Consider the following 9,538-nt stretch of genomic DNA (forward strand, 5'->3'; position numbering starts at 1 on the left):
TGCCAAGACACTCTCCATCATATTTGAAAAGGCCTGTCAGTCAGGTAGAGTCCCTGATGACTAGAAAAAAGGAAACATCACTCCCATCCTTTCAAAGGAAGACCCAGTGAACTACAAACCAGTGAGCTTCACCTCTGTGCCTGGAAAGATCATGGAACAGATCCTCCTGGAAGCAACGTCAAGGCACATGCAGCACAAGGAGGTGATCCGAGACAGCCACTGTGGCTTCACCGGTGGCAATCATGCCTGACCAAATCTGGTGGCCTTCTATGATGGAGTGGGAGTGACTGCATCAGTTGACAAGGGAAAAAAAAAAAATCAATGTCACCTGCCAAAACTTCAACCAGGGCCCATTATCCCCTCTCCTCTACTTAGATCCAGACAAAAGACACCACTTGGGTGTCTACAACACACCCTTTCTGTACAGTTCCTCACAGGATCAGCTCAGAGCAGAGCACACAGCTCCATGTCGCACGCAGATTCCCATCTGGGGAGACGCAAAGAATGAGAAGTGTGGCTCCAAACAAGGATCTTTACATCACACAACAGGAGGCGGGGGCACGAACTCTCCAGAAATGTTGAAATATAGATCTGATTCTGGGCATTGTAGTGCCTCACAACAGTGAGCTCAATCAAAATCAACTAAGATAGATTTCACACAGCTGCTGGTGTTACTTCTATTTTACAGTGTCATTACTACCTGGCCTGGAGCCTACAAGAATAATCCCTCTGTTGTGAGCTCCCATGGAGCAAAGAGTTCAGAAGATTATCTCCAAGAAACTAAAAAGCTTTCCTGGAAAACCAGTAGGGTTTGCGTGGTCACTAGCCATACTTTAAAGTGGCAAGTCTGGTAGAAAAGTAGCCAAATCCAATACAAATTCTCCCCATATTTCCCATCACTTGGTGCTCTGAGCTGACAAGAGATGGCCCCAAGGTCCCTTACAGCCCATGTGGAGCATGCTTTGCCTACCACATGCTACGGGATGCCCTTCTGCTGTGAGGCAGCTGCTGAACGCAGCTGTTGGATCATGACTTATCCCAGGAGCAACCCCGAGCAGAGACAAGGAGAGACAGAACTGAACCCCAAAGAGGGAGAAAGTTTGTTGGCTGGACAGATGGTTTCAGCTTTACTCCTCCATACTGCTCCCACTCCCCCTCCACAAAGGAACTGTGGGAAACAATATGCTGGAAAAGGGCTCAAGAGTCAAGATAAGGACATGGAGATCACTCACCAGTTACGGTCATGAGCAAAACTGGCTCAGTGTCAGGAGATCTGGGGCTGCAGCCAGTCCAGAACGCTTCGTCTCCTTCACGGTCCCTCTCTGCCCCTGCTCCCTGTGGGGTCCATCCCACAGGATGCCATCCTTCCCAAACTGACCCCATGTGGGCTAGCAGCTCTTCAAGCATGCTCCCACATGGCTCCATCCCACAGGGTCCATCTCCCAGGAGCAAACTGCTCCTGCGTGGGCTCCTCTCCACGGGCTGCAGCTCCGGCCCGGGGCCTGCTCCTGCAGGGGCTCTCCATGGGCCGCAGCCTCCTCCAGGACCCATCCCCCTGCTCCACCGGGGGCTCCTCCACCCATGGGGGGGCTGCAGCGTGGAGATCTGCTCCATGGGGGACCCATGGGTGCAGGGGGACAGCCTGCTCCACCAGGGACCTCTCCACAGGCCACATGGGAACATGTGCTGCATGCCTGGAGCACCTCCTGCTGCACTCACCAGGGGGCTGCAGGGCTGAGCCTCTCACATTTCTCGCTCCTATCTTCCCAGCTTCTGTAGCACATTTATTTTTCCCCTTTCTGACATCTGCCCTCCCAGAGATACAAGCAGCATTGCTCATAGCTTGGCTCTGGCCAGCAGCAGTTCCCTTTTGGAGCTGGCTCTGATCTGACACGGGGCAGCTGCTGGGCTCTGCTCACAGAGGCCATCCCTACGGCCCCCCCGCAACCCCTTGCCATGTAAGCCCAGTACAGCAGAATTATCTGCCAAAAAACAGTCCCACTGAAGAATCAGTGTTACAGGTTTTGTCAGCCTCCTCCCCACCCCATGAGTCACTCCTGTGCTAGACAGAAGTTTCCAATTGCTCTTGGGATTAACATTACTCTTTATAATTCAGCAGACACAGCAGGAAGACATACAAACCCTCCTCTGAACTCTGAGAGTTGGAGAAGAATTGCTAAAAATTTATAAATAATAGAGCAGTCCTAGAAGAGGAGTACTACCAAGAGAAATTTGTCTTTTGGCAAAGTGCACCAGTCATCCAGGGGCAGTACCCTTCTGGAGAAGCACACAACAGCATGACGATGAAAGTGTTTCAAAGACTAGTCCCAGCTTATATGTGATAGTTAACACGGTCTGTAAAACACAGAAGACATGCAGAAGATGCAATTCAACTGCCCTAAAAGAAACATCACAGGAATAATATAGAGGAAAACATTTTATCAGGCTGAATTAAATACTTTGCAGTACTGAACACCTTCCACACCATCTGGCTGAAAGACCAGTGAGCACATAAATGCAAGATTAACAGAGTTTCCTCTGTTGTTTTCCAGGCCGCAAGAAAAAACAGCCTTTAAGCTAGTTATTATCCCGTGCCTTTTACCCAGCTCAAGCAAACACAAGTAGCATTTAATGCCTGCATTTCAGTTCAGCTGGTACAAGTCCCTAAATCAGCTTGCAGACAACAGGGACTCCAGAGGAGCTTTACTCTATCATTTGTCCTGACTTCACTACGCACACATAGGAGATGCAACTTTGGCTCCTATCTCCAGCTCACATTAGGAAATCCAGGTTCTTTGCTTTCGACAGCACACATCTGCCAAGCAGGTCTGGTTATGCCATTAAGTAATATATCAGCAGAAGGATGGCCTTTTGCTCAGAGTTCACACAAATACATCATTAAAGCTCCACTGATCAGAAAGCTGCTTTTCTGATGATGTATTAATATAATACATCATCAGGATGTGATTTGGGCCTGATGAATTATTGGAATATGTCATCGTTTTAGGGATGCATCACTTTTCAGCAGGCCCTGGCAAGTCCAAAAGAAGCACAAATAACATTTTAAAAGATTTCCTTTAAAATATATATATAAATGAGATGTGTGTTAATGAGACCAAACTTAGAGTCAATAACATGCCTGAGGAGCCACATGCCTTTTGTTCCATATTAAGCACCAGCATTTCTCAGCTCTTTTCTGATACGAGGTTGACGGGAGACCGGTGTGATTTGATCTGCTTTTGCTAATACTAAACCTGGTCTTGCCACCGCAGCTATGGAGCTTACACTTGGTCACAACCATGCAAAGGGCATCTTTACTCTCTAACCATCAAGTCTTCATAGAGCTCAGCTATGAAATAACATCGGTGGTGGTTCAGCATTTGTGTTATTACTCATTTTTATTTCTGCAATTAAGCCCTCTCCCTGGGCCATCACCTGATAACACAGCAGCACTGGGAAGGGGGGGCAGCACCCAGCTGCTCACTGCTGTACTGCCAGGTGCTGGCTGGTCTGGAACAAGAGATGTCAAACAGCAAGTGGACACCTGATGTTATAATATATTCTTGGCCCAGGTCTAAGTGGCAGATAGGTGGAGGTTTTCCATCTGATTCTGGTTGGGATTGATGTGCCCCCAAGAGGCTGGGGAAGCTCCCACAATCCCAGGACTCACAAAGAATGGGTAAATCCCATGGCCTGCCTGGTCCTGGACACCACCACAGGGTTGGGAGCATATCTGGGGGGAAACAAGATGCAGCTGAAAGGCATAATCAGCTGTAACCACATTGTGCCAGTACTCCAAACACTGCCAAGATACAGATAAGAATCAAGGAAGAGGTAAGAATGCAGGAAGTGATCTGATAAACCATTTTATGAAATAAATCATCCTAAAATAAACTTTAAAAGCCACAAAGGACAGATACACAGAATCACACAGAATCACAGAATTTCTAGGTTGGAAGAGACCTCAAGATCATCGAGTCCAACCTCTGACCTAACACTAACAGTCCCCAAAGCTTCATGACAGAAAGCAGAGTTTGCTACCCTTCCAAAATCTAGTTCCAGTTCCCCCAGCACAGACCCTATTGCCATCTGCATCCCCAAGAACCACAAATAAATTTCTGTGCAAACTTTTGATGACCAGTTCTCCATTTGAAGCTGCCTCCAAAAACCAAGGGAGCTACAGATATCTGCTCCACTCTCCATTTCAGTTTGATACCAGTCTTTAATTGCATTTATGGATGTGACATGAGGCATAGAGGCATTCATGGCATTCCAGCTCAACACACAATCTCTCAAGCACTTCATTATTACTACTATTGAAATTAGAGTGAAACAATTTTAATTTTCGAGACTTGGAATACTCACATTGTATTTCTGTCTTAAGCCCATTCCAACTCATCATCATTAATTGCTTATTTAGTCATTATTATTGGAGCTGATAACCATAAACACATATTAAATGGGTTGACAACGAGCGTGTATCATATTATAAGCCTGCCAAGGCTGAGCTTGTTTTCTGAATTCTGAGCCATGACTGCGTGTGAAACTGGAGCTGATTTCTAAGTTTTTATTTTCATAATAGGTTAAAATTTATGTTGCTCAATGACTTAATACATGGGCAGAGGAGAGGGAATATTGCCTGTATTACAAAGCAGCTTTCCTAACAAATCTCCTATTGTCATGTAGGACATGCTGGCACTTGTGAGCACAACATCCACAGCTCTGTAATTAAGTTCCTTCTCCAATGGAGAAAAGCAAAACACCCATTCGTACAGCTGGGCATAGCAATAATTAGCCATCATCGCTATAAGACTGTGTGCAAAATGCAGTCTGATGCTCTAGCCACATCTCTGGCAAAAAGAGAAGATATTCCACCATCCATTGTGATTAGGGTGACCATTAAGAAGTAGAAAGTCATCAAGAACCAAGAAGAGAGACAACGATCTCCCCATAGCAGATCAGTTCACCAAAGGGTGAATGCGAGGAGCCAATTAAATGCACAGGAGCCAATTATTCTTCCAGTTCAAGTCAATATATCCTCATCTTTGTTAATGAAAAGTACTTTAGCCTGAAACCCAGGAATGCAGCAGTCAGCAGCACTGCTCTCCTACCAAGTCAGACAAAAATTAGCGGCTTAATAGTGCACAGCCGCTGGTGGCAGCAGACGGCTGTAATTTATTGCCCTCTCTGCTCTCCCTGTGCTTCTCCAATGACAGCAGTGCAGCTGAGCCCTCTCCTTCCTATCCTGTACCGGATCATTTCAATACCAGAAGAGTTAAAGCTGCTGATGGCACCACATAGTCAATGACATCGACAGGGTACTGATATACTCAGGGAGCACAGCATCTAATTAAGTTGCCAAATGATCTAATTTTTCTTTTTGTTTCTTTTCTCTGCAACCTAGACTCTGCTTCTCATTAAAGAACAGTTACCTCTGCCTCTGTTTAGGTCTTACCATTCACCTTCCAAGGCAAGCAAAACAGCAGATGCAAACCAGAGATGTGTGAGAAGTCTCCCCAAAGCTTCTGGGGGGAACCGATCCCTGCAGGCAGGAGCAGAAAGCCCCAAGCAGAGCGATAGCCACCGTCACACACCCAGGATGAAGGCAGAACTGTTCAGCTCAGGAACAGCATCCACCAAATGCACCTTTTCCAATTTGCATGGCCAACAGCATCTCTGAAGAGCGCTGCAAGATGCAACACGCCTTTCCACATCAGCCCCATCTCTGCTGCTGGGCAGGGACACAGACACCTCCAGTGACACCTCCAGCCTGCCCTGCCATCAGCGTCATCCCTAGAGGAGGGATCTGACCTCCCAGTGTGCTGCTGGTCACAAAGTCCTACAGAATCTTTCTCCCAGCAGAAAAGTTTAAAAAAAAAAATAATAAGAGTTGTACAAAGAAAACACAAAACAGTACTGTCAGAAAAAGCAGTATCCTGTCTTCCAGGGATTCTCATTTTTAAGCAGCATAAATATTTCAAAATAAGTACTGAAAAATAGATCAATGATAACAGATACACCTTAATACAAGCATTTTTTCCACTGACAACGTATTATCACTGAAATAACATAATATTCTTTTCCTATAGAGTATTTTAGTTTTCCATTGACAAAGACAAGCTTCAAAGTTCTCTTTCTCCCAAAAGATACCTTTTCATAAAGCTGCTCCTCCACCCACTGCACAGCTGCAGTGTAGGTCCCCAAACTTCCCTTACAATGAAGCACTGCTTGCCTTCAGGAACTGATGTTCTGCTATGTAAAACCAGTGGAAATCAGGATAGCCACAGCTATGCCTTGTGTTTAGGAATTAAAGTCAAACCTCAGGTGATTCTAGCTCACTCCAGAGATCTTAGTGATTACTCTCAGTGGGTTAGAGCGGAATTGGCAAAGCTGAAACAGGGTGGGAGAAAAACTGGAAGAGCACAGGGTACTCGACAGACCCAAAACTGTCATAAAGCCACGCCAATCATCTCATCCTCCTTTAAAAGAATATCCAAAGCAATGCAGCTGAGACACAAGTAGGCTGCAACACAGAGGAAGGCACTTCACTGAGCCCAAGAGCTATTCAGCTTGCTAAAAACACAGAGTAATAAAGAAATACAGCCCCAATACATCAAATCATACCTAGATACAGCATGCAACAGTTTCAAACAAGTATCTGGTACATTTATAAGGTTCTGCTTTATGAAGTGCTGAGTGCCCTTGTTTCATAGGATTGAGGAATGCTTTTTGCAGAGAGCATGCTGTGAGAGCAGGAGGCTGCCACGTGTAACGGAGCAGCCTGCTGCTGGCGGTGAACTGCTGTGTTACTGGACCTTGGATGGGGGAAGAAAACAAAAAAAAGCACTTCATGTCTCCCTCAAAACACCAAAGCCTTCATAAGAAAAATGTCAGTTTGAGAAACAGATGATAAAACACCAGGGGGGTTGTGCCGCGAGGTTGTTATCACGCACAAAACAAAGATGTGCACAAATACCCATCGTGGAGTGGGTGGGGTGGAGGGAAAGGAGTTACAGCTGAGCTCAAAAGAGGATTTGAGTAAGCTGATGACTCTGGCTAAGAAATATCGCCAAGGCCAAGCAATTTTATAATCTCACATTATAGCCTCAAATCTTATCCAAGCAAACAAGAAGTTAATCTCGAGAACAGGGGAAGCCACGTGATAAGGGTATTTCTGGAGCCATACCTGCCAGAAGCAGGAGCTGGGACAAGAGGTGACTACTTCTCATCTCAGCCCAAGACTTCTCTCCTAGCACACTGGCCCAGACACCTATCTGCAACCAAGCAGTGCAAAAACATCACTGAGAAGGGGATGAAATTCAGTGCCATCCCCTACACTGATTTAAGGTTGCCTTGCCTAAGCTGTGCTTTCTGATTTTTGCTCCATCATAGGATGGAGAGCTTGGCACATTGTTCTTTAAACAAATCTCTTCCTTTCAGCAAACACTTGCCTTGTGTAAGTTCCTATAAACTCTTCCCCTGCCTTCTGCTATCATCAGCTCTCCGGTATACCTCTCCCTCATTCGTTACCTGGTGATATATCCAGTACTATCCTAGCAATAAGGTCTATCTGCAACAAATGCTTATCTGTGAGTCACCAATCCATCTCCATCAATCATTATCACCCAGAACAGGCAAGCATCCTTCTAAATAATTGAGGCCCACCTGGGGGGCATGGACTTGCCCTTAACCATAGCAGCTGGAGTCAGTCTGCCACATATTTATATTGAAAAAAAAAAAATACACTCTTCAAAAGAAACATCAAAACATCTTGGTGGGAGATCCTACTGATGGCCACAGTTTATACACAAACAAGAACACCAGGATGAATTTTCCCCTGAAACAGGAGGGCTGCTCTCAGGTATGTTTGGCATGGGATTGATTAGAGCAGAAGCCAAACCCTGGTGTCTTTATTCTGGCAGCAGGAAAAGTTTCACGGCTGCTCGTGATGTTCCAGCCCCCTGCCTAGGTCTTCCCAGCTGTAAATAAGGAGAATAAAGCTGGCATCCTTTGTCAAGTGCTCAGGCAATGACAGATGAAAAGGGATTAGGCAGGAATCATCACTGACAAAACCAGAACGTGTTCATAGCCAGTCAAGCTCTAAGCTGTGGCAGTTAAAACGATGCTGAAAGGGAGGGACTGCAGCTCTCAGCACCAAGCAGCACTTCCCAACAGATGGGGAGCTCCTACTATGCCAGGGAATTTGGGGTTTAGATGATTCCCACAGTCATACAAGAGATAGCTAAAGAGACACAGCAAGTTCACATGGGGATCGAACATCTAATTTTATCTTGTCCTCAGATAAAAAGCAACATTGAGAAAATTGCTGAGATTTGTTTGGCAAGGAAATCTATGTTCTCATTCAAGCCTACAATTGCAGCCCTGTTACAAGGCAAAATAGAACAGATACGGTAGGAAAAAAAATAGATCCCCTTGAATGTGCTTATCAAATCCTCTTTCACAAGACATCTTCATATTCCTCATAGTATTACACTTCTCTACGTTTAACCCATATACTGGCATCTTGTGCTTCTGTACCAAGTCACTTGAAACAACACTTGAAGAGGAGCCTTCAGACAACTTGCAAAAGCTTGACTTCAAGCAGCAACCAATAAAGACATTACCGTGTGGAGCCACAAGACAACGTTATCCCCCAGCTAACAGGCTCAAAGAGATGCAATGAAGCTATTATCGCAGTCAGACCCTCATCTGCATTTAAAAACTCTGAAACTACACCACAGCTCAAGGAAAACACAGCACAGCATCCATAACAAAACTGTCTGTGGCCACAGAGGGGGACTTTTACTCTTCCTGCAAGGATAGAAAACACCCAGAGCAGAGACATCACCAAATAATACAGGGATAACCCCTGCATCCCACCCTTATCAGTGCAGCATCCAACATCTCCACACAGAGCCCACAGCAGCATTCCAGGACAACAGCATCAAAGCTACAAGCACCCCTTAACAGACAATCCCAAAATGGATTTATCAGAACTGATTTATCAGATTTATTAGTACTGATAAATATCACTTAAAACAAAGAAGCACTCAGCCACTGAGTCAACCACAACACACACACAAAGGGTTTATAACACTATTTTCCTACCACATGTCCCTGCAGGGGAGATTCTTGCTTGTAGGTTGGGTCCCACCATCTCTGCAGGTCCCCAAGATGTAACAAAGCCTGCTCAGACTCAACTTTCCCCAAACACTGGGTACATTCCCACTCCCAGCAATCAGCAGGAGCTGATAGCTCACCCACCTGCCCTGAGACAACACAAAAAAAGCCCAGGTAGGAAAGCCCCCACCTGCAGCCTGGCAGGACACATCCCAGCTGCAACAAACTCCCAGCAAAGAGGAAAGCCCTGAAACCAATTTATAGGTTCCCAGGGGGCTGCCATGAGCCATTATGAGCTCATTATGAGCTGCAAATGCCCTGTAGGACATTTTCCCCTGGTATCACCAAATAGGTGGTGTGATGGGCTTATCAGGGGTGTGTTATATCATAATCCGTGTTCACAATCACCTATAGATAT

The 9,538-nt window shown here is 45.7% G+C and overlaps 1 long non-coding RNA gene across 2 annotated transcripts in view; it reads right to left on the reverse strand.

Annotated features, from left to right (window-relative positions):
• The window catches only part of LOC137856648 (uncharacterized), a 28,683-nt gene extending 19,381 nt beyond the window's left edge, over nt 1-9,302 (reverse strand). Inside the window, exon 1 of one of the 2 annotated variants that reach the window (XR_011096683.1) lies at nt 9,109-9,292. This is a non-coding gene — a long non-coding RNA (uncharacterized lncRNA). Of the gene's footprint in view, nt 1-9,108 lie in introns of both variants that reach the window. The other variant, XR_011096682.1, reaches the window with a different exon arrangement.
• Between the last annotated feature and the right edge of the window lie 236 nt (nt 9,303-9,538).

This window comes from Anas acuta, chromosome 5, assembly GCF_963932015.1.
Source record: "Anas acuta chromosome 5, bAnaAcu1.1, whole genome shotgun sequence".
NCBI classification, from domain to species: Eukaryota; Metazoa; Chordata; class Aves; order Anseriformes; family Anatidae; genus Anas; species Anas acuta.